Here is a 27,881-nt window from a genome sequence, read left to right on the forward strand (position 1 = left end):
GAGTGGATAATGAGTCACTTGAAAGAACGTTGACAAGTAGACACTACAACCAGTCTTCGCAATTTCCGCATTATACGGACAATAAATATTAATTATGTGTAGTAATAATCTATACTGTATATGTACCTGTAATTTAAGTCTAAAAATGAAATGCTAGATTACAAGTGGCGCGCTAAAGTTAATGCAGGTTGTGATAAGCAATATCGTGACTGTGCTAACTTGCGCACTTATTACAAGTTTAATCCAAATTTGTTTGATTGAACGCAAACTAAATCAACACACTTCGGATTTGCGCAAAAGAAAACGATAAGGGTTAAAAAACAAAATGTGCACCAAACAACATAAATACATAAAAATAAATGGTTACACTCATATATACACTAATAACATTTTTTTCATATGAATATTAAAGGGACATAATACTCATATGCTAAATCACGTGAAACTGATGCAGTATAACTGTAAAAAGCTGACAGGAAAATATCACCTGAGTATCTCTATGTAAAAAAGGAAGATATTTTATCTCACAATCTCCTCAGCTCAGCAGAGTAAGTTCTGTGTAAAAAGTTATACTCAGCTGCTGCCCAGCTGCGGGTAAAAAAAAATAAAAAAAAATGAAGAAATGAACTGCAGCCAATGAGAATCAGCAGTGCTGAGGTCATGAACTCTTTTACTGTGATCTCATGAGATTTCACTTAAAGTGAATGTTAATTGTCATTGTTTTGATGGCACATATTAATTCCTTGTGTGTATATTAGTAAAACCGCAACTTTTCTTTTAATAAAAAAATCAAATAATTGTTATATTTATATCACCAATTTTCGGCTGTTTTCAAGCCCAGCTCCTCCCATCCGCTACTTCTTTATTTTACTCCCTGTTACGTATAGAGCGGTCCCACCCGCTGTTTATGTATCTCGCAACGCGCGCTCCCGTCTATTACCACAACAGCGCATGCGTTCCACGGCGATTCCGTTGAATAGCTACATAGTATTCAACGAATGAATACATTAATTGAATACTAATTGTGGCATCCATTGCAGCAGCTTACATAAGTTTTAAAATCAGACCAGATACGATCGCTACTTACCTGGCTGTAGGACGATTGTTTAATAATTGACAAACACCGGAAAAAAAATTCTACAGCTCATGCGCGAAGGCATGAACGCGCTTCCGAGTTGAATGGAAGAATAGCGGTCTAACGCATGCACATTCGGGAACGAGATGACGTAGTGTAAAAGGGGTTTGGGTCCCCCCGAGGGTGGATTCAATTATTGGTGGAACAATATTTAGCATATGTCAATCAAAAAGCGAAGATGGGTCGGGTGGAGGAATAGTACATCGAGCGAAGGGATAGAAAAGTAAAATACAAGCCAAAAAAACAATTTTTTTAAAATAATGATGAATTAAAGTAACACATATTTTAGATAATGATTAATGTGGTGTTAACGGGAGCGAGTGGCTTTACATTCACTTTAACTCTCATGAGATTTCATTGTAAACTTCCTTAACTGAACAGGGAAATAACATGAGAAGTGCACGAGGCTCAATCCTTCAGACTGTCCCGGGACAGCCATACTGATTGTGCTGCTTAGAAGTCCTTACAATAGGATGTGGCTACTGAGGAACTTTTGAAGTAAAATGATCTTATTTTTTACATAGAGATGTTCAGGTGATATTTTCATAGTCAGCTTTTTACAGGCTATACTGCATCACTTTCAAGTTTCAACATTTAGGTATTATGGCCCTTTAAATTAAAAATGTTTATAAAGGTTAAAATGTTTATATGACAAGGTGTTTGACTGGAAAGGGCTATATTGTATTCATATATACCTGAATATGTGTAGGGGGTGTATGTATAAATATATTAATGTGTGTTGTGAATATATTTGTATCTACATGTGTATTTATCTGTATATATATATGTATATACATACATAAAGTCACAGAGTCACCGTAGAAATGCGCTCGCCTGTAAGTCCGTACGAGGACAGGGATACGGCACAAAAGAGAGTGGGCGGGGACACAACCCCCTTATTTCAGTCTATGGATTGGCTGCTACTCCGGGCGGAACTGCTGAGCACAGCCCCAAACAATGAGTGCATATATTAATACAAAAACGGATAGCGCTCATACCATAAAGATTCCAAACCACCATATGAGAGGGATAAATTAAGAAAAGAGCTCCAGGCAGGGCTGTTATAAAAATCCAAAGCTTATTCCATAAAAAGAACGTTGTAAAAAACATCCTACGAAGAGAGCCAGCAGTGACAGAGACAATCAGGTAGTTGAACTGATCTCCATGCAGACGCGTTTCGTGCACATGCGCACTTGTTCACTGCTCCAACATATACATACATATATACACATAGAAACACATGGATATACATATATATATACATACACAATTTGGAGCCCTATCCAGATTGAATACCTGAAAACTTTAAAAAAAAAAACTATTTTAATTAATTTTAGTATCTTAGAAGGTGTTTTACTATATATTTACTGTAAATATTATCACATTTCAATGTTCTTCCCATAGTAGAAAAATTTCTTTGTATTTTTAAATATATATATATATATATATATATATATATATATATATATATATATATACATGTAAATATTCCTATAGATATATATTTAAAAAAAAATCATATATACTGTATATATAGAAATATACATTTAAAAATTAGCTACCTTTCTGTTTAGCACTGTAGTTCTAACGCAGTGTAAGGTTAGCGCACGAGCGATAAGTGTTAGTTTTTTTTTAAAGTAACACACATAAAAGTTTATGGGGAGACTAAGTTAGCGAGATCCCAATATCCGAAGCCTAAGAACTGGAACTGCACATGGCAGGCTTAAATTTTTCTTTAATGATTCAGAAAGAAGCATGCTTTTAAGCAACTTTCTAATTTACTCCTATTATTAAATTTTTCTTCATTCTCTTGCTATCTTTATTTGAAAAGCAGAAATGCAAGAGCTTGGGGAGCCGGCCCTTTTTGGGTTCAGCACCTGGGTTGGTGCTTGCCGTTGGTGACTAAATGTAGCCACCAATCAGCAGTGCGCTTTCCAGGGTGCTGAACATAAATGGACCGGCTCCTAAACTCCTACTTTCAAATAAAGAATAGCAAGAAAACAAAGAAAATTTGATAATAAGGTGTGTGAATTTGAAAGTTGCGTAATCAGTGGCGTCACTAGAGAATGCATAGATTTTTTTTAGTTAGATGGGCTGGCATTTGTGAACATTAGAGTGTGGACTGGGGAAAGTTGTAGACACTTACGGCTAGATTTAGAGTTTGGCGGCCAAAGGGGGTGCGTTAGCTACGCATGCTTTTTTCTCCCGCACCTTTTAAATACAGCTGGTATTTAGATTTCACATGAATGGCTGGGTTTTCAGTGCGTTAGGCTCCAAAAAGGGAGCGTAGAGCATAATTATTAACGCCACTGCAACTCTAGATACCAGCGGTGCTTACGGACGGCGGCCAGCTTCAAAAACGTGCTCGTGCACGATATCCCCCATAGAAAACAAGGTGCAGTTTTGAGCTGAAAAAAAAACTAACACCTGCAAAAAAGCAGCGTTCAGCTCTTAACGGCAGCCCCATTGTTTTCTATGGGGAAACACTTCCTACGTCTGCACCTAACACTCTAACATGTACCCCGAGTCTAAACACCCCTAACCTTACACTTATTAACCCCCTAATCTGCCGCCCCCGCTATCGCTGACACCTGCATATTATTATTCAACCCCTAATCTGCCGCTCCCTAACACCGCTGCAACATACATTATAGTTATGTACCCTAATCTGCTGCCCCTAACACCGCCGACCCCTATATTATATTTATTAACCCCTAATCTGCCCCCCACAACGTCGCCGCCAGCTACCTACAATAATTAACCCCTAATCTGTCGATCGAGCTCACCACTACTATAATAAATGTATTAACCCCTAAAGCTAAGTCTAACCCTAACACTAACACCCCCCTAAATTAAATAAAATTTTTATCTAACGAAATAAATTAACTCTTTGTTAAATAAATTAATTCCGATTTAAATCTAAATACTTACCTGTAAAAATAAACCCTAATTAGCTACAATAGTAAATAATAATTATATTGTAGCTATTTTAGGATTAATAATTTATTTTACAGGCAACTTTGTATTTATTTTAACCAGGTACAATAGCTATTAAATAGTTAATAACTATTTAATAGTTACCTAGTTAAATAATTACAAAATTACCTGTAAAATAAATCCTACCTAAGTTATACAATTAAACCTAACACTACACTATCAATAAATAAATATATAAACTACCTACAATTATCTACAATTAAACCTAACACTACACTATCAATAAATAAATTAAATACAATTCCTACAAATAAAATACAATTAAATAAACTAACTAAAGTACAAAAAATAAAAAAGAACTAAGTTACAAAAAATAAAAAAATATTTACAAACATTAGAAAAAAATTACAACAATTTTAAACTAATTACACCTACTCAAAGCCCCCTAATATAATAACAAAAGACCCCCAAAATAAAAAAATGCCCTACCCTATTCTAAATTACAAAATTCAAAGCTCTTTTACCTTACCAGCCCCTTAAAAGGGCCCTTTGCGGGCATGCCCCAAAGAATTCAGCTCTTTTGCCTGTAAAAAAAAACATACAATACCCCCCCCCCAACATTACCAACCCACCACCCACATACCCCTAATCTAAACCCAAACCCCCCTTAAATAAACCTAACACTAAGCCCCTGAAGATCTTCCTACCTTGTCTTCACCATGCCAGGTATCACCGATCGTTCCAGGCTCCGAAATCTTCATCCAAGCCCAAGCGGGGGCTAGACATCCATCATCCGGCTGAAGTCTTCTATCAAGCGACGGCTGAAGAAGTCCAGAAGAGGCTCCAAAGTCTTCATCCTATCCGGGAAGAAGAGTAGATCCGGACCGGCAACCATCTTCTTCCAAGCGGCATCTTCTATCTTCATCCTATGACGACCGGCTCCATCTTGAAGACCTCCAGCGCGGACCCATCTTCTTCTTCCGACGACTTCCCGACGAATGACGGTTCCTTTAAGGGACGTCATCCAAGATGGCGTCCCTCGAATTCCGATTGGCTGATAGGATTCTATCAGCCAATCGGAATTAAGGTAGGAAAATTCCGATTGGCTGATAGGATTCCATCAGCCAATCAGAATCAAGTTCAATCCGATTGGCTGATTCAATCAGCCCAATCAGATTGAGCTCGCATTCTATTGGCTGTAGATTAGGGGTACATAGGGATAACGTAGTTGGCGGCGGTGTACGGAGCGGCAGATTAGGGGTTAAAAAATTAAATATAGTGGCGGCGATGTGGGGTGGGACCTCGTTTAGGGGTACATAGGTAGTTTATGGGTGTTAGTGTACTTAGAGCACAGTAGTTAAGAGCTTTATGAACCGCGTTAGCCCAGAAAGCTCTTAACTACTGACTTTTTTCTGCGGCTGGAGTTTTGTCGTAGATTTCTAACGCTCACTTTCAGCCACGACTCTAAATACCAGCGTTAGAAAAGATCCCATTGAAAAGATAGGATACGCAATTGACGTAAGGGGATCTGCGGTATGGAAAAGTCGCGGCTGGAAAGTGAGCGTTAGACCCTTAATGACTGGCTCCAAATACCAGAGGGCGGTAAAAACCAGCGGTAGGAGCCCTCTAACGCTGGTTTTTGACGGCTACCGCCCAACTCTAAATCTAGGCCTTAATTTTTTTGCCCCTTGAGCCAGCGCTGCAATTTCAACAAATCGTTTTCCCGGCTGCTTTTGCCTTGTTTGTACGTTGCTCCTCCCCTACCCAATTTCACTATGAATGTTGTGGGCGTGCCGGTGGGCTTGCGAGTTGCGCTGCTACCTAAACCTGCCTGCCTATCTGTGCTCACTGCTCAGTGCATGTGGAGCAGTGGAGTCACTCACTGCTGTGCTGTCTCTCTAAACGGGAACTGGGAAATTCACTTTAGAGACAGTGTCAGACAGTCATGCGGTCAGGTGCCAGGCATCCCCCTTAATTAAGGGGGATGCCTGCACCTGACCACATGACTATCTGACACTGTCTCTAAAGTGAAGGAGCCATGTATGATGCCCACCAGACCGTACGTTATGGTACACTAAGTGCACACTGAGAGGTAGGAGGGGGAGGGCGTGCGGGGGTCTGGGGGTGGGCAGAGTGCAGAGGTGATTGGCCATAAGAAGCGGTAGGGCACGCGGCCCGGGGCTGTGCACTGACAGACTTGGAACAGAGTCAGAGAGCAGAATTTTTTATAGCCTAAACCAGTGGTTTATTTTAGAGTGCTCTGTTTATCTTTCATTTGATGCTCTGCTGAGCCAGGGAGCAGCTCTAGGCATGAGCTTTATAATTAATGCAGTGCAGTTACATATTTGTACGTGTGTGTCTGAGTTTTTGTGTGTGTGTGTGTGTGTGTTTGTTTGTTTTTGTGTGTGTGTGTGTGTGTGTGTGTGTTTTTGTGTGTATGTGGGTGTGTCTGAGGTTTTTGTTGTGTGTGTGTGTGTGTGTGTGGTCTGAGTTTTTGTGTGTGTGTTTTTTGTGTGTGTGTCTGAGTGTGTTTCCGAGTGTTTTGTGTGTGCATCTGAGTGTGTTTTTAAATGTGTCTGAGTGTTTGTATGTGTGTGTGCCAGTGTTTTTGTGTGTGTCTGCTTTCTAGGGGGGGGGTGACACATAACTTACCGCACCGGGTGACACCAACCCTAGTGACGCCACTTGGTAAAATTATATTGTCTATCTGAACCATGAAAGAAAAAAAAAATGTGGGTTTAAGTATCCCTTTAACAAGCCTATACCTACTACATATCTGTTCCTTATTATAATTAGCATATATTGGGCTAGATTACGGGTCGCAATAAATTACCAGCCATTACAAGTGCTCATAAAATTAAACTAGAGATCAGATCTCTGATTAATTTATAAATGTCCCCCAATTGACCCTAAAATTAATGTAAAGTAAGCTTTATTTAAAAATATAAAATGAAAAATCTTTAATTTTATTACAAATAACTGCACAAAGCAGTTTTTTGGCTTAATGTTGGCGGGTGTAGAGTGTTAGAAAAAATTGGCACTGAAAAGTGCCTTTACATTGCGGTTTATGGGGACTGTGTGTTCCGTGTATAATATAACAGTATAGGTATATTGCTTATATACATATATATATATATATATTTGTGTTAACATGTGAATGTACACATATAAAACACATAAATATATATGTTATAAGCATATACATATATATTCGAATATGCTGCACATCGCGACAACCCCTTGTGCTGCACTAGCTTCTGATGCTGTGTGGTGACGGCATGAGAACGAGACTAACTTGTAATACCAGTGCATTATCTGTAAGGTAATAGGTTAGTTAGTGAGTATTTCCTAGGTAACAGTCAGCATGTCAGCTATAGCAGGTAATGACCGCAGGTGAGTATTTCTAGGTAACAGCCAGCATGTCATATATAGCAGGTAATGGCCGACAGGGTGAGTATTTCTAGGTAACAGCCAGCATGTCATATATAGCAGGTAATTAATCAACTGGTAAGTATCTCTAGGGTAGCAGCCAGCATGTCATATATAGCAGGTAATAATCAACTGGTAAGTATCTCTAGGTAAACAGCCAGCATGACATATATAGCAGGTAAATAATCAGCAGGTGAGTATTTCTAGGTAACAGTCAGCATGTCAGATATAGCAGGTAATGACCAACAGGTGAGTAATTCTAGGTAACAGCCAGCATGTCATATATAGCAGGTAATGATCAGCAGGTGAGTATTCTAGGTAACCAGCCAGCATGTCAGATATAGCCATGTAATGACCAGCAGGTGAGTATTTCTAGGTAACAGCCAGCATGTCAGATATATCCAGTAATGACCAGCATGTGAGTATTTCTAGGTAACAGCCAGCATGTCCAGATATAGCCAGTAATGTGACCAGCAGGTGAGTTTTTCTAGTAACAGCCAGCATGACATATATAGCAGGTAATGATCAGCAGGTTGAGTATTTCTAGGTGTAACAGATCAGCATTTCAGATATAGCAGGTAATGACCATCAGGTGAGTATTTCTAGGGTAACAGCCAGCATGTCATATATAGCAGGTAATGACCGAACAGGTAAGTATCTCTAGGTAAACAGTCAGCATGTCATATATAGCAGTAATGACCGACAGGTGAGTATTTCTAGGGTAACAGTCAGCATGTCAGATATAGCAGGTAATGACCAACAGGTGAGTATTTCTAGGTAACAGCCAGCATGTCATATATAGCCAGGTAATGATCAGCAGTGAGTATTTCTAGGTAACAGCCAGCATGTCAGATATACAGGTAATGGCCGGCAGGGTGAGTATCTCTAGGTAACACCCAGCATGTCATATATAGCCGTAATGACCAGCAGGTAAGTATCTCTAGTAGCAGCCAGCATGGTCATATATAGCAGGTAATGACCGGCAGGTGAGTATTTCTAGGTAACAGTCAGCATGTCATATATAGCCGGTAATGACCAACAGGTGAGTATTTCTAGGTAACAGCCAGCATGTCTTATATATCAGGTAATGACTGGCAGGTGAGTATTTCTAGGTAACAGCCACATGACATATATAGCAGGTAATGACCAACAGGTGAGTATTTCTAGGGTAACTCCAGCATGTCATATATAGCAGGTAATGGCCGGCAGGTGAGTATCTCTAGGTAACAGTCAGCATGTCATATATAGCAGGGTAATGATCAACTGGTGAGTATTTCTAGGTAGCAGCCAGCATGTCATATATAGCAGGTAATAATCAACTGGTAAGTATCTCTAGGTAGCAGCCAGCATGTCATATATAGCAGGTAAATGATCAGCATTTGAGTATTTCTAGGTAACAGCCAGCATGTCAGATATAGCCAGTAATTGATCAGCAGGTGAGTATTTCTAGGTAACAGTCAGCATGTCATATATAGCCGGTAATGACCAACAGGTGAGTATTTCTAGGTAACAGCCAGCATGTCATATATAGCAGGTAATGATCAACAGGTAAGTATCTCTAGGTAACGAGTCAGCATGTCATATATAGCAGTAATGGCCGACAGGTGAGTATCTCTAGGTAACAGTCAGCATTGTCATATGCAGCAGGTAATGGCCGACAGGTGAGTAATTCTAGTAACAGCCAGCATGTCATATATAGCAGGTAATGACCAACAGGTAAGTATCTCTAGGTAACAGCCAGCATGTCATATATACAGGTAATGACCAACAGGTGAGTATTTCTAGGTAACAGTCAGCATGTCATATACAGCAGGTAATGACCAACAGGTGAGTATTTCTAGGTAAACAGTCAGCATGTCATATACAGCAGGTATTGGCCGACAGGTGAGTAATTCTAGGTAACAGCCAGCATGTCATATATAGCAGGTAATGACCGACAGGTGAGTATTTCTAGTAACAGCCAGCATGTCATATATAGCAGATAATGACCGGCAGGTGAGTATCTCTAGGTAACAGCCAGCATGTCATATATAGCAGGTAATGACCGACAGGTGAGTAATTTCTAGGTAACAGTCAGCATGTCAGATATAGCAGGTAATGACCAGCAGGTGAGTATTTCTAGGTAACAGCCAGCATGTCATATATAGCAGGTAATGATCAACAGGTAAGTATCTCTAGGTAACAGTCAGCATTCATATTATAGCAGTGTAATGATCAACAGGTAAGTATCTCTAGTAACAGCCAGCATGTCATATACAGCAGTAATGATCAGCAGGTGAGTATTTCTAGGTAACAGCAGCATGTCCATATATTAGCAGGTAATGACCGAAAGGTGAGTATTTCTAGGTAACAGTCAGCATGTCAGATATAGCAGGTAATGACCAGCAGGTGATTATTTCTAGGTAACAGCCAGCATGTCATATATAGCAGGTAATGATCAACAGGTAAGTATCTCTAGTAACAGTCAGCATGTCATATATAGCAGGTAATGATCAACAGTAAGTATCTCTAGGTAACAGCCTGCATGTCATATACAGCAGGTAATGATCAGCAGGTGAGTATTTCAGGTAACAGCCAGCATGTCATATATAGCAGGTAATGGCCGACAGTAAGTATCTCTAGGTAACAGTCAGCATGTCATATACAGCAGGTAAAGACCGGCAGGTGAGTATCTCTAGGTAACAGCCAGCATGTCATATATAGCAGGTAATGTCCGACAGGTGAGTATCTCTAGGTAACAGTCAACATGTCATATATAGCAGGTAAGGGTCGGCAGGTGAGTATCTCTAGGTAACAGTCAGCATGTTCATATATAGCAGGTATTGAATCAACAGGTAAGTATCTCTAGGTAACAGCCAGCATGTCATATATAGCAGGTAATGATCAACAGGTAAGTATCTCTAGGTAACAGCCAGCATGTCATATACCGCAGGTAATGACCGACAAGTGAGTAATTCTAGATAACACCCAGCATGTCATATATAGCAGGTAATGACCGGCAGGTGAGTATTTCTAGGTAACAGTCAGCATTCATATAAAGCAGGTAATGGCCGGTAGGTGAGTATCTCTAGGTAACAGCCAGCATGTCATATATAGCAGTAATGGCTGGTAGGAGAGTATTTCTAGGTAACAGTCAGCATGTCATATAAAGGCAGTAATGACCGGCAGGTGAGTAGTTCTAGGTAACAGCCAGCATGTCATATATAGCAGGTAATGGCCGGTAGGTGAGTATTTCTAGGTAACAGTCAGCATGTCATATATAGCAGGTAATGACCGCAGGTGATGTATTTCTAGGTAATAGCTGAGTCATGTTCAGCTATAGCAGGTAATGACCGGCAGGTGAGTATCTCTAGGTAACAGCCAGCATGTCATATATAGCAGGTAATGGCCGGTAGGTGAGTATCTCAAGGGTAACAGTCAGCATGTCATATATAGCCGGTAATGACCAACAGGTGAGTATTTCTCTAGTGATACAGCCAGCATGTCTTATATAGCAGGGTAATGACCGGCAGTGAGTATCTCTAGGTAACAGCCATCATGTCATATAAAGCAGTAATGACCGACAGTGAAGTATTTCTAGGTAACAGCCAGCATGTCATATATAGCAGTAATGAGACCGACAAGTGAGTATTTCTAGGTAACAGTCAGCATGTCATATATAGCAGGTAATGACCAACAGGTAAGTAATTCTAGGTAACAGCCAGCATGTCATATATAGCAGGTAATGACCGGCAGGTGAGTATTTCTAGGTAACAGCCAGCATGTCATATATAGCAGGGTAATGATCAACAGGTAAGAATCTCTAGGTAACAGTCAAGCATGTCATATATAGCAGGTAATGACCGGTCAGGGTGAGTAATCTCTAGGTAACACCCAGCATGTTATATATAGCAGGTAATGACCGACAGGTGAGTATTTCAAGGTACCAGTCAGCATGTCAAATATAGCAGCTAATTGACGGGGCAGGTGAGTATTTCTAGGTAACAGCCAGCATGTCATATATAGCAGGTAATGACCGGCAGGTGAGTATTTTCTAGTAACAGCCAGCATGTCATATATAGCAGGTAATGACCAACAGGTGAGTATTTCTAGTGTAACAGTCAGCATGTCATATATAGCAGGTAATGACCAACAGGTGAGTATTTCTAGGTTAACAGCCAGCATGTCATATATAGCAGGTAATGACCACAGGTGAGTATTTCTAGGTAACAGTCAGCATGTCATATATAGCAGGTAATGACCAACAGGTGAGTATTTCTAGGTAACAGCCAGCATGTCATATATAGCAGGTAATGATCAACAGGTGAGTATTTCTAGGTAACAGCCAGCATGTCATATATAGCAGGTAATGGCCGACAGGTAAGTATCTCTAGGTAACAGTCAGCATGTCATATATAGCAGGTAATGGCCAACAGGTAAGTATCTCTAGGTAACAGCCAGCATGTCATATATAGCAGGTAATGGCCGACAGGTAAGTATCTCTAGGTAACAGTCAGCATGTCATATATAGCAGGTAATGGCCGACAGGTGAGTATCTCTAGGTAACAGTGAGCATGTCATATATAGCAGGTAACGGCCGGTAGCTGAGTATCTCTAGGTAACAGTCAGAATGTTATATATAACCTGTAATGACCAACAGGTGAGTTTCTATGTAACAGCCAGCATGTTATATATAGCAGGTAATGACCGGCAGGTAAGTATTTCTAGGTAACAGCCTGCATGTCATATATAGCAGGTAATGGCCAACAGGAGAGTATCTCTAGTTAACAGTCAGCATGTCATATATAGCAAGTAATGGCCAAAAAGGGAATATTTCTAAGTAGCAGTCAGCATGACTTATATAGCAGGTAATCGTCTGGAAGGCGACTATTTCAAGGTAACAGCCAGCATGTCATATATAGCTGGTAATAACTGACAGGTTAGTATTTCTAGGTAAATAACACCATGTCAAATATAGCAGGTAATGGCCATCAGGTGAGTATTTTCAGGTAATGGTCAGCAGGTGAGTATTTACAGGTAATGATCAGCAGGTGAATATTTACAGGTAATGATCAGCAGGTATTTACAGGTGATGGCCAGCAGGTTAGTATTTACAGGTAATGATCAGCAGGTGAGTATTTACAGGTAATTGCAGATATTTACAGGTGATGGTCAGCAGGTGAGTATTTACAGGTGATGGTCAGCAGATAATTATTTACAAGTAATGGTCAGCAGGTGAGTATTTACAGGTGATGGTCAGCAGGTGAGTGTTTACAGATAATTGTCAGCAGGTGATTGTTTACAGGTAATTGTCAGCAGGTGAGTATTTACAAGTGATGGTCAGTAGATGAGTATTTCTAGGTAACAGCCAGCATGTGGTATATACCAGGTAATGGCTGTCAGTTTAGTATTTCTAGGTAACAACTAGCATGTCATAAATAGCAGGTAATGGCTGGCAGGTGAGTATTTCTAGGTAACAGCCAGCATGTCATATACAGCAGGAAATGACCGGCAGGTGGGCGAGTATTTACAAGTGATGGTCAGCAGGTGAGTATTTCTAGGTAACAGCCAGCATGTAATATACAGCAGGTAATGACCGGCAGGTGAGTATTTCTAGGTAACAGCCAGCATGTGGTATATACCAGGTAATGGCTGTCAGTTTAGTATTTCTAGGTAACAACTAGCATGTCATAAATAGCAGGTAATGGCTGGCAGGTGAGTATTTCTAGGTAACAGCCAGCATGTCATATACAGCAGGAAATGACTGGCAGGTGGGCGAGTATTTACAAGTGATGGTCAGCAGGTGAGTATTTCTAGGTAACAGCTAGCATGCATAAATAGCAGGTAATGGCCGGCAGGTAAGTATTTCTAGGTAACAGCCAGCATGTAATATACAGCAGGTAATGACCGGCAGGTGAGTATTTCTAGGTAACAGCCAGCATGTCATATATAGCAGGTAATGGCCGACAGGTGAGTATCTCTAGGTAACAGTCAGCATGTCATATATAGCAGATAATGGCCGGCAGGTGAGTATCTCTAGGTAACAGTCAGCATGACATACAGTATATAGCCGGTAATGACCAACAGGTGAGTATTTCTAGGTAACAGCCAGCATATCATATATAGCGGGTTAGGTAATGACCGTCAGGCAGGGGCGTATTCTGGCCTAGGCAAACAAGGCACCGGCCTAGGGCAGCAGATTGGGAGGGGGCAGAACTTTTTTGTTGCTATATTAGTTAGAAGCTTACAGTTATTTTAGAAGTATTATACAGGTATGTAAGGGAGATTTGCCCAAAGAGCTTACATTCTAGGGGGCATAAGAGACTGCCCATGGAACTTATAGTTTAGAGGTAGCTCTGAACCTTGTTTTTATTCAGCTAGCTATTGCCTTTAGTTCTGTTGGCTGCCAGCACTTAGTATTGTGTTTGGGGAAGTATTGTTTAAATAAATCTATGTTTGTTTTTTGTATATTGCAGTGATAGGTGTGTGTGTGTAACTCTGTGTGTATCTGTGTGTGTATGTGTGTGTATGTGTGTGTGTGTGAACATTTTATTTTGAAAATGCCATAAAAAAAATCACTTTACTCCCTGACCAAAAAATATCACAGCTAAAAAAGGCCTAAAACCTTAGAGGGGGAGGGGGATAGGGGGCAGCAGAATTTTGAGTGCCTAGGGCAGCACAAAACCTTAATACGCCACTGCTGTCAGGTGAGTATTTTTAGGTAACAGCCAGCATGTCATTTATAGCAGGTAATGGCCGGCAGGTGAGTATCTCCAGGTAACAGCCAGCATGTTCTATATAGCCGGTAATGACCAACAGGTGAGTATTTCTAGGTAACAGTCAGCATGACATATATAGCAGGTAATAACTGACAGGTTAGTATTTCTAGGTAACTAACAGCATGTCATATATAGTAGGTAATGGCCATCAGGTGAGTATTTACAGGTGATGGTCAGCAGGTGAGTATTTACAGGTAATGGTCAGCAGGTAAATATTTACAGGTAATGATCAGCAGGAGAGTATTTACAGGTAATAGTCAACAGGTATTTACAGGTGTTGGTCAGCAGATAATTATTTACAAGTAATGGCCAGCAGGTGAGTATATACAGGTGATGGTAAGCAGGTGATTATTTACAAGTAATGGTCAGTAGGTGAGTATTTACAGATGGTGGTCAACAGGTGATTATATGTGATGATCAGCAGGTGATTGTTTACAGGTATATGTCAGCAGGTGAGTATTTACAAGTGATTGTCAGTAGGTGAGTATTTACAGGTGATAATTAGTAGGTGAGTATTTACATGTAATGGTCAGCATATGAGTATTTACAGGTGATGGTCAGCAGATTATCATTTACAGGTAATGTTCAGTAGGTGAGTATTTACCGGTAATTGTCAGCAGGTGATTATTTAAAGGCACTGGTTAGCAGGTGAGTATTTACTGGTTATGATCAGCAGGTGAGTATTTACAGGTAATGGTCAACAGGTGAGTATTTACAGGTAATTGTCAGCAGATGATTATTTACAGGTAATGGACAGAAGGTGAGTATTTACAGGTAATTGTCAACAGGTGATTATTTACAGGTAATGGTCAGCAGGTGAGTATTTGCACGTGATGGTCAGCAGATGAGTATTTACAGATAATAATCAGCAGGTGAGTATTTGCAGGTGATGCTCAGCAGGTGAGTATTTACATGTAATGGTCAGCGGATGAGTATTTACAGGTGATGGTCAGTAGATGATTATTAACAGGTAATGGTCAGCAGGTGAGTCTATACAGGTAATTGTCAGCAGGTGAATAGCTACAGGTGATGATCAGTAGGTGAGTATTTACAAGTTATGGTCAGTAGGTGAGAATTTACAGGGGATGGTCAGTAGGTGAGTATTTACATGTAATGGTCAGAGGATGAGTATTTACAGGTGATGGTTAGTAGATTATTATTAACAGGTAATGGTCACAGGTGAGTATTTACAGATAATAGTCAGCAGGTGATTATTTACAGGTAATGGTCAGCAGGTGAGTATTTACAGGTGATGGTCAGCAGGTGAGTATTTACAGGTGATGATCAGCAGGTGAGTATTTACAAGTGATGGTCAGCAGGTGAGTATTTACAGGTAATGGTCAACAGGTAAATATTTACAGGTAATTGTCATCAGGTGAGTATTTACAGGTGATGGTCAACAGGTGAGTATTCACATGTAATTGTCATCAGGTGAGTATTAACAGGTTATTGTCATCAGGTATTTACAGGTAATGGTCAGCAGGTGAGTATTTACAGGTGATAATCAGCAGGTGAGTATTTACAAGTGATGGTCAGTAGGTGAGTATTTACAGGCGATGTTCAGCAGGTGAGTATTTACAAGTGATGGTCAGCAGGTGAGTATTTACAGGTAATGGTCAACAGGTAAATATTTACAGGTAATTGTCATCAGGTGAGTATTTACAGGTGATGGTCAACAGGTGAGTATTCACATGTAATTGTCATCAGGTGAGTATTAACAGGTTATTGTCATCAGGTATTTACAGGTAATGGTCAGCAGGTGAGTATTTACAGGTGATAATCAGCAGGTGAGTATTTACAAGTGATGGTCAGTAGGTGAGTATTTACAGGCGATGTTCAGCAGGTGAGTATTTACATGTAATGGTCAGCGGATGAGTATTTACAGGTGATGGTCAGTAGATGATTATTAACAGGTAATGGTCAGCAGGTGAGTCTATACAGGTAATTGTCAGCAGGTGAGTATTTACAGGTAAATGTCAGCAGGTGAATATTTACAGGTGGTGATCAGTAGGTGAGTATTTACAAGTTATGGTCAGTAGGTGAGTATTTACAGGGGATGGTCAGTAGGTGAGTATTTACATGTAATGGTCAGCGGATGAGTATTTACAGGTGATGGTTAGTAGATTATTATTAACAGGTAATGGTCACAGGTGAGTATTTACAGATAATTGTCAGCAGGTGAGTATTTACAGGTAATGGTCAGCAGGTGAGTATTTACAGGTGATGGTCAGCAGATGAGTATTTACAGGTGATGATCAGCAGGTGAGTATTTACAAGTGATGGTCAGCAGGTGAGTATTTACAGGTAATGGTCAGCAGGTAAATATTTACAGGTAATTGTCATCAGGTGAGTATTTACAGGTGATGGTCAACAGGTGAGTATTCACATGTAATTGTCATCAGGTGAGTATTAACAGGTTATTGTCATCAGGTATTTACAGGTAATGGTCAGCAGGTGAGTATTTGCAGGTGATGGTCAGCAGGTGAGTATTTACAGGTGATAATCAGCAGATGAGTATTTACAAGTGATGGTCAGTAGGTGAGTATTTACAGGTTGATGGTCAGCAGGTGAGTATTTACATGTAATGGTCTGCAGATGAGTATTTACAGGTGATGGTCAGTAGATGATTATTAACAGGTAATGGTCAGCAGGTGAGTCTATACAGGTAATTGTCAGCAGGTGAGTATTTACAGGTGATGATCAGTAGGTGAGTATTTACAAGTGATGGTCAGTAAGTGCGTATTTACAGGCGATGGTCAGCAGGTGAGTATTTACATGTAATGGTCAGCAGATGAGTATTTACAGGTGATAGTCAGTAGATGATTATTAACAGGTAATGGTCAGCAGGTGAGTATTTACAAATAATTGTCAGCAGGTGATTATTTACAGGTAATGGTCAGCAGGTGAGTATTTACAGGTGATGATCAGCAGGTGAGTATTTACAGGTGATGGTCAGCAGGTGTGTATTTACAGGTAATGGTCAACAGGTAAATATTTACAGGTAATTGTCAGTAGGTGAGTATTTACAGGTGATGGTCAGCAGGTGAGTATTCACATGTAATTGTCATCAGATGAGTATTAACAGGTTATTGTCATCAGGTATTTACAGGTAATGGTCAGCAGGTGAGTATTTACAGGTGATGGTCAGCAGGTGAGTATTTACGGGTGATGGTCAGCAGGTAAGTATTCACATGTAATTGTCATCAGGTTAGTATTTACAAGTTATTGTCATCAGGTGAGTATTAACAGGTAATTGTCATCAGGTGAGTATTTACAGGTGATGGTCAGCAGGTGAATATATATAGGTAATTGTCAGCAGGTGAGTATTTACATGTAATTTTGATCAGGTGAGTATTTACAGGTAATGGTCAGCAGATGAGTATTTACATGTAATAATCAGCAGGTGAGTATTCACATGTAATTGTCATCAGGTGAGTATTTACAGGTGATGGTCAGCAGGAGAGTATTTACAGGTGATGGTCAGCAGGTGAGTATTTACAGGTGATGGTCAGCAGGAGAGTATTTACAGGTGATGGTCAGCAGGTGAGTATTTACAGGTGATGGTCAGCAGGAGAGTATTTACAGGTGATGGTCAGCAGGAGAGTATTTACAGGTGATGGTCAGCAGGTGAGTATTTACAGGTAATGATCAGCAGGTGAGATATTGCAGATGTGGGGGTAGGCTAAGTTTCTATAACCCAAATAGTGGCATTACATAGGTGCCAGTGTCCCTGTAACCACAGGGTAGCAGTACCACCAGCAAAACATAACACAGCTGAGACCCACTAACAAGCAAGAAAACCTATAAAAGTTTTATATATTGCATTAAAAAACATACAGCTAGATTACGAGTTTTGCGTTATGAGTAAAAAAGCCTCATAACGCTGCTTTTTCACTACCACTGCTATTACGAGTCTTGCAGGTATATCTGTACCGCACACTTTTTTGGCCGTAACGTAACTACTGCAACTTTCAAAAAGTCCTTTTTCAATGGGACTTCCATAGCGCCGGTATTACGAGTTTGCCTGTCCGGCCAAAAAGTGAGCGGTACAGCCTATAACTACAAGATCCGTACCGTAAACTGAAAGTCAGTAGTTATGGGTTTTACGTTACAGAGCTGTAGCATAAAACTCATAACTAAAGTGTTACAAAGTACACTAACACCCATAAACTACCTATTAACCCCTAAACTGAGGCGCTCCCGCATCACAAACACTAAAATAAAATTATTAACCCCTAATCTACCGCTCCGGACATTGCCGCCACTATAATAAACATATTAACCCCTAAAATAAACATATTAACCCCTAAACCGCCACACTCCTGCATCGTACACACTAGTTAAATATAATTAACCCCTAATCTGCTGCCCCCAATGTCGTCGCCACCTACATGCACTTATTAACCCCTAATCTGCTGTCCCTAACATCGCCGCAACCTACATTACTGTTATTAACCCCTAATCTGCTGCCCCCAAATCGCCACCACTTAACTACACTTAATAACCCCTAATCTGCTGCTCCCAATGTCGCCGCCACTATACTAAAGTTATTAACCCCACCCCTAAACCTAACCCTAAGTCTAACCCTAACCACCATTAACTTTAATATAATTAAAATAAATCTAAATACAAATTACTATTATTACCTAAATAATACCTATTTAAGACTAAATACTTACCTGTAAAATAAACCCTAAGCTAGCTACAATATAACTAATAGTTACATTGTAGCTATCTTATGTTTTATTTTTATTTCACAAGCAAGTTTTTATTTATTTTAACTAGGTAGACTAGTTAGTAAATAGTTATTAACCCCTTAATGACCACAGCACTTTTCCATTTTCTGTCCGTTTGGGACCAAGGCTATTTTTACATTTCTGCGGTGTTTGTGTTTAGCTGTAATTTTCCTCTTACTCATTTACTGTACCCACACATATTATATACCGTTTTTCTCGCCATTAAATGGACTTTCTAAAGATACCATTATTTTCATCATATCTTATAATTTACTATAAAAAAAATATAAAAATATGAGGAAAAAAAATGAAAAAAACACACTTTTTCTAACTTTGACCCCCAAAATCTGTTACACATCTACAACCACCAAAAAACACCCGTGCTAAATAGTTTCTAAATTTTGTCCTGAGTTTAGAAATACCCAATGTTTACATGTTCTTTGCTTTTTTTTGTAAGTTATAGGGCAATAAGTACAAGTAGCACTTTGCTATTTCCAAACCATTATTTTTCAAAATTAGCGCTAGTTACATTAGAACACTAATATCTTTCAGGAATCTCTGAATATCCATTGACATGTATATATTTTTTTTTAGTAGACATCCCAAAGTATTCATCTAGGCCCATTTTGGTATATTTCATGCCACCATTTCACTGCCAAATGCGATTAAATACAAAAAATTGTTCACTTTTTTACTAATTTTTTCACAAACTTTTGGTTTCTCACTGAAATTATTTACAAACAGCTTCTGCAATTATGGCACAAATGGTTGTAAATTCTTCTCTGGGATCCCCTTTGTTCAGAAATAGCAGACATATATGGCTTTGGTGTTGCTTTTTAGTAATTAGAAGGCTGCTAAATGCCACTGCGCACTACACGTGTATTATGGCCAGCAGTGAAGGGGTTAATTATGGAGCATGTAGGGAACTTTTAGGGATAATTTTAGCTTTAGTGTAGTGTAGTAGACAACCCCAAGTATTGATCTAGGCCAATTTTGGTATATTTCATGCCACCATTTCACTGCCAAATGCGATTAAATACAAAAAATTGTTCACTTTTTTACTAATTTTTTCACAAACTTTAGGTTTCTCACTGAAATTATTACAAACAGCTTGTGCAATTATGGCACAAATGGTTGTAAATGCTTCTCTGGGATCCCCTTTGTTCAGAAATAGCAGACATATATGGCTTTGGCGTTGCTTTTTGGTAATTAGAAGGCCGCTAAATGCCGCTGCGCATCACACGAGTATTATGGCTAGCAGTGAAGGGGTTAATTAGGTAGCTTGTAGGGAGTTTGCAGGGTTAATTTTAGCTTTAGTGTAGAGATCAGCCTCCCACCTGACACATCACACCCCCTGATCCCTCCCAAAACAGCTCTCTTCCATCCCCAAACCCACAATTGTCCCCGCCATCTTAAGTACTGGCAGAAAGTCTGCCAGTACTAAAATCAAAGCTATCTTTTATTTATTTTTTTATTTTTTTTGAGCATATTTACATATGCTGCTATGTAGGAACCCCCCTTAGCCCCCAACCTCCCTGATCCCCCCCCAAACAGCTCTCTAACCCCCCCCCCCTGCCTTATTCAGCGCCATATTGGGTACTGGCAGCTGTCTGCCAGTACCCAGTTTCAAATTAAAAACGTTTTGGTTAATTTTTATTTTAAAAAAAAAAACTATTTTCTGTAGTGTAGCTGCCCCCCCACAACCCCCAACCCCCAACCCTCTCCCAGATTACTAATTTTATTTATATATCCCACTGAGTCTCTCCCACTTATATCTCCTCCATGTTCCATAGTGTAGGGTTCCCACCCGCACACGCGCGCACCCCACCCTCGTGCACGCGCGCGCGCGCTCCCGTGCACGCGCGCGCATTCTGGCAACGCACCCCACACGCGATCCTGCCCCCCTCCTCCATTGATCGCCGCCCACCCTCCTCCCTTGGTAAGCTCCCACCCACCAACGAATACTGCGATCAATGGCCGATGCAGAGAGGGCCACAGAGTGGCTCTCTCTGCATCGGACTGCTCAAAACTGTTATTGCAGGATGCCTCAATATCGAGGCATCACTGCAATAACATGAAAGCGGCTGGAAGCGATCAGGATCGCTTCCAGGGCTTTCAAAGACCAACGACGTACGGGGGTACGTCCTTGGTCATTAACTGCATTTTTTTGCAGGACCGTACCCCATACGTCGTTGGTCGTTAAGGGGTTAAAGGGACATTAAACCCAAAATTTTTTCTTTCATGATTCAGATAGAGAATACCATTTCAAACAACTTTCTAATTTACTTCTATTATCTAATTTGCTTCATTCACTTGATATTCTTTCCTGGAAAGCATATCTAGATAGGCTCAGTAGCTTCTGGTTGGTGGCTGCACATAGATGCCTAATGTGATTGGCTTACAATTGTGCATTGCTATTTATTTAACAAAGGATATCTAAAGATTGACTCAAATTAGATAATAGAAGTAAATTTGAATGTTGTTTAAAATTGTATTCTCTATCTGAATTGTGAAAAACATTTTTTGGGTTTAATGGCCCTTTAACTATTTACTAGCTACCTAGTTAAAATCAATACAAAGTTACCTGTAAAATAAACCTAACCTGTCTTACACTAAAAACCTAACATTACACTAAAATTAAATAAATTCAATTAACAAAATACATTTATCTATATTACAAAAAATAATAAACACTAAAATACACAAAATAAAAAAGAAATGATCAAATATTTCAACTATTACACCTAATCTTATAGCCCTTTCAAAATAAAAAAGCCCCCCCCCCCAAATAAAAAAACCCCTAGCCTACACTAAAACTGCCAATGGCCCTTAAAAGGGCCTTCTGCGGGGCATTGCCCCAAAGAAATCAGCTCTTTTACCTGTAAAAAAAAAAAATACAAACACAACAGTAAAACCCACCACCCACACAACCAGCCCCCCCCCCAAATAAAAACTACATAAAAAAACCTAAGCTCCCCATTGCTCTTAAAAGGGCATTGGATGGGCATTGCCCTTAAAAAGGGCATTTAGTTCTTTTACGTTGCCCAAAGTCCCCTAATCTAAAAATAAAACCCACCCAATAAACCCTTAAAGAAAACTAGCACAAACCACGAAGATCCACTTACAGTCTTCGAAGACCGGACATCCATCCTCATCCAGCCGGAAGAAGTCTTCATCCAGCGGCAAAAAAGTCCTCAACGAAGCCAGGAGAAGCCTTCATCCAAGCGGCATCTTCTATCTTCATCCTTCCGACGTTCTTCAAGAACATCCGGCGCGGAGCTTCCTCTTCTTTCGCTGGATCATGCAGAATGAAGTTTCCTTTTAAATGACGTCATCCCAAGATGGCGTCCCTTGAATTCCGATTGACTGATAGAATTCTATCAGCCAATTGGAATTAAAGGGGTAAAAAATCCTATTGACATGATGCAATCAGCCAATGGATTGAGCTTTTAATCCTATTGGCTTATCTAATCAGCCAATAGGATTGAGCTTGCATTCTATTGGTTTGGAACAGCCAATAGAATTCAAGCTCAATCCTATTGGTTGATTGAATTCTGCCCGCTTGGATGAAGACTTCTCCCCGGCTGGATGAGGAATAGATGTCCTGTCTTCAAAAACAGTAAGTGGATCTTCGGGGTTAGTGTTAGGTTTTATTAAGGGTTTATTGGGTGGGTTTTTATTTTTAAATTAGGGGTTTGGGCAACAAAAAAGAGCTAAATGCCATTTTAAGGGCAATGCCCATCCAAATGCCCTTTTAAGGGCAATGGAGAGCTTAGGTTTTTTAGATAGGATTTTATTTGGGGGTTTGGTTTGTGTGGGTGGTGGGTTTTAACTGTTGGGGGGTTGTTTGTATTTTTTTACAGGTAAAAGAGCTGATTCTCTTTGGGACCAAGCCCTAGCAAAAGGCCCTTTTATGGGCTATTGGCAGTTTAGTGTAGGCTAGGGTTTTTTTTTATTTTGGGGGGGCTTTTTTATTTTGATAGGGCTATTAGATTAGGTGTAATTAGTTTAACTATTTGATCATTTCTTTTTTTATTTTGTGTAATCTAGTGTTTATTTTATTTTTGTAATTTAGTTAATTGTATTTAAATTAATGTAATTTATTTAATTTTAGTGTAATGTTATGTGTTAGTATAACTCAGTTTAGGTTTTATTTTACAGGTAAAATTTGTAGTTAATTTAAGTAGGTAGTTAGAAAATAGTTAATATACTATTTACTAACTAGTCTACCAAGTTAAAATAAATCAACTTACCTGTAAAATAAAAATAAAACCTAAGATTAGCTATATATAACTATTAGTTATTTTGTAGCTAGCTTAAGTTTATTTTATAGGGTAAGTATTTAGTTATTTAAAATAGGAATTAGTTAGGTAATAATTGTAAGTTTTATTTAGATTTATTTAATTATATTAAAGTTAGGGGTGTTAGGGTTAGGGTTAGATTTAGGGTTAGAGTTAGATTTAGGGGTTAATATATTTATTTAGTTGTTAGTGATGTGGGAGGCCAAGGGGCTAGGGGTTAATAAACTTTAGTATAGTGGGCAGCGACGTTGGGGACGGCAGATTAGGGTTAATAAATTTATGTCGGTGGCGACGACATTGGGGCAGCAGATTAGGGTTAAATAAATTATGTAGTGTGGCGACGACATTGGGCAGCAGATCAGGGGTTAATAAGTGTAATGTAGGTAGCGGCGCTGTTGGGCGGCAGATTAGGGGTTAATAAGTGTAATGTAGGTGTTGGCGGTGTCAGGGGCAGCAGATTAAGGGGTGTTATACTCAGGGTTTAGGGTTAGGGTGTTAGGTTTAAACATAAATTTTCTTTCCCCATAGAAATCAATGGGGCTGCGTTACGGATCTTTACGCTCCGTTATTGCAGGTGTTAGGCTTTTTTTTAGCCGGTTCTCCCCATTGATGTCTATGGGGAAATCGTGCACGAGCACGTAAAACCAGCTCAAAGCAGCGCTGGTATTTGTGTGCGGTATGGAGCTCAACGCTGCCATATTACCCGCTAACGCAGGTTTTTGGAAAACCTGTAATAGCAGCTCTATTAAAGGTGAGCGATGGAAATAACTTGCAAGTTATTACCGCGACGCTCATAAAGCAAAACTCGTAATCTGGCCGAGACAAAGACTGGAAAGCTTCATCAGATGAAAGGAAACATTTATTGCTGCTTCCGCTGCACCTGCTCAAAGGCAAAATACATTATTTCTCATTTTGCAGTCAAAGTACAAAGGAGTAATGAGGCGAAAAATCAGTTTTACAGCAAGACAGATATCAGTCAGTAGTGTTTAACCCTGAGCAGTGATGTCACAGAGCTGGGTAAAGTGAGATCAGGTTTAAAATTCACTATAAAAGTATTAGCTTTGCTGCCCCAGGTCAGTAGGTCTCGTGTATTTTTATGAGTGCAGCATTTATAGATGACAGTGTTTATATAGAGTTTGCTGTTAGCTACCTTTAAAGGGATATGAAACCCACATTTTTTCTTTCATGATTGAAATAGAGCATGCAATTTTAAGCAACTTTCTAATTTATTCATATTATCAATTTTTCTTCGTTCTCTTGGTATTGTTATTTGAAAAGCAGGAATGTAAAGCTTAGGAGCCGGACCATTTTTATTCCAGCATCTAGGTAGCACTTGCTGATTGGTGGATAAATGTAGAGAACCCAGCAAGCGCTACCCAGGTGCTGAACCAAAAATAGGTTGGGTCCTAAGCTTACATTTCTACATTTTCAAATAAATATACAAAAAGAACAAATAAAAATTGATAATAGGAGTATAATAGAAAGTTGCTTAATATTGCATGCTCTATCTGAATCACGAAAGGAAAAATGTGGGTTTCATATCCCTTTAAACTTCAGTCTTGCTCAGTGATGGAGTCCAGAAGAATAGACTTTTGGTTAGTGCACAATAGCGCTAATATTTTTGCTAGTGCAATTAATTCTATTTTAGCAGCCATATAAAAGTCTAGATGAAGAGTGGAGCGCTAACGTGTAATATCTTTTGTTTGCACCCGTTTGCACGCAAGTTAAATACCACTTGTATCATAAATTGAAAGTAAATGCGAACGTGCAATCGTAAACATGATTTACGTTAGAATGATTAACGTGACTGGAAAGCTCTGGTTAACTGTTACACGAGACAAAAAAGTTGGACAAAACACATCATAAATACATTAAACAGTACAGTTACATTCATATTAACACTGACTGATTAAAATTATTGCAACACGGGGGGGCGGAGCCAGCAACTGAAGGAGCAAGACGTATGGTTCAGGAGCTCCTGATCGTTGAGAATATTGAACGCTATTATATGCAAATATAAATGTCTCTATAACAAAGTTTATATTTACTGAAGTCCTAGAGTGCAGGACAACCTATCAGCTCCACCTCAATGCAGAGATAAATGACATAAATCGTCAATCAGAAAGTAGGTAGCTATGGTTAGACGGAGTGAGCCGCCATCTTAAGACATATTTACACCTCACCGCATCTCACAGTGCGTCAGCAGTCATCCCATGGGTGGCGACTTTGGACACTTCTCACCCTCACAGCCTTACCGGAATACAAGTTAGTAGCTGCAATTCACGTAAATTTACATCCAGACGTGTAATACATCTGCCACAATCTCCCCTTCTAGTATGGAGAGGAGCATCAACAGCATGCTGCGTAACTTAATGGCAACGCTTGATAGCCATCACCGGCATTTACTCTGGGAGCTGAGAACTCTTGCTAACCCGACTCGGATGTCATCAACAAATAGCAAGCTAGAAGCCTCTGACAACTCAGGTCCACTGGATCATAGACAGTATCCGAGAGGTGAGGCGCAAAGTGCTATGTCCGTTACCATGGATGTCCAACATGAGAAGGGTGACCATTCTGACGAACTCTCTCTAGAGAGCTCATGGCAACTCTCTGCAATACCTTCGGCAGCGGACTTACACCCTGAGCTGGATCTCTCAAATAATGCTAAAGTTCTAACCCGACTCCCTTTCTCCACTGTGGACTCTGTGAAGACTGTTGTGGGTATTCAGTTTAAGAGACGATCTACATGGTATGTCGCAATATTTGTTTCTCTACTCTCCGAACTTTCAGCCATTAAGCAATCACTACCCTGAACCCTTATGATCGCTAGACTCACCGCGAAATACTCCAAGATAACCCTAGCCGATGTACGGTACTTTGCATACCTCAGAAGAACCGGAGTGGGCTAGTGTTTCCTCATCTACTTATTGAACGATTTGGAGACATGTAAAGTTTGGTTGTCTGATAGTCCCTACCTTATTTTACAGTTTGAGACTTAATTGAAAGTACACCTTGGGGTTTGTTGGGAGCTTAGTTCTCTGCTTTCTATTGTATTTGTTTCGAATGATGTTAGACCATATGTTCTCTTTTCTCCCTCCCCCCTTGGAGAGCTTAACCTTTTATATGTATGCCAGTCATCTAGGTATGTCTCTGTTAGTGTTTTGGGCACTCATATAACTCCTTGCAGGATCCACCTTTAGCTAGACATGTACGGATGCCACCCTCAGTCTAATTTACATAGCTCACCTCAGGAGGACTATTTACACTACACTCCAACTATTTCTCTTCTCAGTAATTAGTGGGGTGGCACCCTTAACTGTTATATCTAAATTGAAATAGCCTTCCCTATTAGTTTACAAGAGGTCCTAATTCCGCTCAGAGTATTTAGCTTTACCATATTTAATCCCAACCCACCCAAAGCTATATGGGAATGCTCTAAGTAATTCTAGTGTGGCTTTCCTTTGGGACGAACTATAACACTAACATGATGCAGGATTATATATCCCCTAACCAAAAATGTTGTATATTTTTCTATTCCCCATTGAGAATCATCTCCCACATTTCCCTACTTCCCGCTAAAGGGCACATTTAGTGATGTTACCATATATGTTTAATCTGTATATTGGTTATGTTTTCTTTTCCCCTCAGCAGTCACAAAGCGGTTGTATTTTTCTTTGTTTTCTACTTATTACCCTCTCTTACTTTAAATTGCTCTTAGCTGTCAGCAATTTGCATGGACATGTATAGATATGTAATACTAGTGCCTACAGTAATGTCTTCCTAAACTTTCTATGGCTTTCCTGATCTCCACTTGGAACACCACATGGTCTCTCTCTCAGTGATTAATCTGAACTAGATTCATGGAATTACCTATACCATATATGTGCTCTAGATAATGTATATCCTTCTGGTATATTAACCATGTAGTATATTAAATCCTACAACAGTGCAGTGACGTGCAGTGACGTCAGAGGCTGGTGAGGCAGTGGCAGGATACGCCTTCATTCTTTAGATATCCTTTGTTGAAGAAATAGCAATGCACATGGGCGAGCCAATCACATGAGGTATCTATGTGCAGCCACCAATCAGCAGCTACTGAGCATATTCAGATATGATTTTCAACAAAGGACATCAAAAGAATGAAGAAAATTAGATATTAGATGTAAATTGGAAAGTTATTTAAATTTGCATATGGGTTTCATATGGGTTTCATGTCCTTTTAAATGGTGTCTTGGAAAACTGGTCAACTTAGTAAACATCTGATTTTAGTTTAAAGGATTGTAACAGAAACTCTTGCCAGATAACACAATGCTTGCTCTGATTATGAGATCTAGAAATCCATGCCCATTAAAATATGTTTAAAACATACTTTTTACTTTAATGCTGCAAATTATGTTTATAGATTCTTTCATTACATAAGGGATGAGAGTCAGAGGGGGAGGAAGAGAGACAGAGAGAGAAAGAGACCATGGGGGAGAACAACACATAAGGAGAGAGATGGATAGATAGATAGATAGATAGATAGATAGAGAGAGAGAGAGAGAGACACACACACACACAAGGGGGGGGCACTGCATTTTAAGTA

Source organism: Bombina bombina, chromosome 9 (genome assembly GCF_027579735.1).
Source record: "Bombina bombina isolate aBomBom1 chromosome 9, aBomBom1.pri, whole genome shotgun sequence".
In the NCBI taxonomy this organism is placed as follows: Eukaryota; Metazoa; Chordata; class Amphibia; order Anura; family Bombinatoridae; genus Bombina; species Bombina bombina.